Source organism: Echinops telfairi, unplaced genomic scaffold (assembly GCF_000313985.2).
Source record: "Echinops telfairi isolate 266 unplaced genomic scaffold, ASM31398v2 ScPeMD7_22;HRSCAF=79, whole genome shotgun sequence".
Taxonomy (NCBI): domain Eukaryota; kingdom Metazoa; phylum Chordata; class Mammalia; order Afrosoricida; family Tenrecidae; genus Echinops; species Echinops telfairi.
The window spans coordinates 12,470,860-12,472,234 of NW_022103919.1; the positions used below are offsets into that span (position 1 = coordinate 12,470,860).

The 1,375-nt window shown below is 46.1% G+C and overlaps 1 pseudogene; it reads right to left on the bottom strand.

Annotated features, from left to right (window-relative positions):
- The window catches only part of LOC101641048, a 112,447-nt pseudogene that overhangs the window by 3,525 nt on the left and 107,547 nt on the right, over positions 1 to 1,375 (bottom strand).

The following is a 1,375-nucleotide window of genomic DNA, read 5'->3' on the forward strand; positions in this document are numbered from 1 at the left end:
ACCTCGGTGCTTTGGCTCTGGAAAGCTGCCCATAACTACTCCATCTGGAGTGTGGCACTCTTCAGAGATGCTTCCGCAGCAGCTCTGCCCACACTCCTTTCTATTGGTCTGTTCATCTAAGTTATCTACAGGCCATTAGCAACACGAAACACGGAACATGCATCTACATGGCACCCGTCATGCTGTCAATGTGCCCACCGCAGGGGGGATGCATAAGAAAATGTTTTAAATACATGCATGAGTTCAAGGATGATGTCTTTTAGGGCAGCAGAGCAATGGAAGTGTAAGTCCTTTCAACACCAGAACCAAGAACAAATTACTGCTACAGAGATGGAAACTTGCCCATTTGAACTCCAATTATGTTCGGGGGACTTCTCAGCCTTAAGGAGAGTTGTAGAGCACTGTAATATCAGCGGGTGGAGGAGGGAGAGGAGGAGGGAGATGCTGACCTTCCTAGAGCTGGGATAGGGCACAATACTAAATGAACACACCAGACAATGAGGAGAAACCATCCATCCACCCATGGAGATCAGGGAAACAAAAGAGGGCTGGGTAGACACCCTCCCTTCCCTCCTGTGCTGCTCCGGATCCCAGCCTGTTTGCATTCACAAAGGTTCTATATTTTGGGACCATTATGTTTTACCCCTCCCGCTCACTCCAGGATAATGGAATAAGGGTACAATACTGGGACAGGATCTGGCTTGTTCTGATCCGTGAGAACCACGCACAGAAGATGGGAGCAAGCCATGGGGCGCTGGACTTGGAAGAGTACTGGTGTGGAGCAGATGACTGCTGCTTTTGCTTATAGCCCTTTCTATGCGATTTGAGTTTCTGAAATTATACATGTGATTTACTTTGATAAACGAATTAAAATAATTATTTTTTCAAAACAACTATAGACGTTGGACAGCGATAGCAGTCCTGAGGCATGCAGAGAGCTAGGGGCAGTGTCTGAGTGAGAGTCACACATTGGAGAAAGGCTGGCTTATGGCTGCTTTCATTCTCTTAGATGTCACTGATGCCTTGGAAAAATGAGCTGGCCATGTCATGAAAGGAATGCTTGCCTAGCGGGTTCATCTGGATAGACTGGGTAGACTAGAGAAACAAATTCATGAACACGCATATGTGTATAAGAAAGATTTATATACAAATGGAATTGAACTTTGAGAAAATATCCCAACCCAGTCCAGTCCAAGGCCATATATATGATATTAGCCCATATGTCTGATATCAATCTATAAAGTCCTCCTCAGACTCACGAAACACATGCAGTGAAGCAAATGCAGGACCATCACAAGCCAGTGGGTAGAAAGTCTTTGGGTCCAGTGGCGTTGTAAGCATCTCAGTGTTGGCAGGGGTCTCTCTGTGGCTTCTC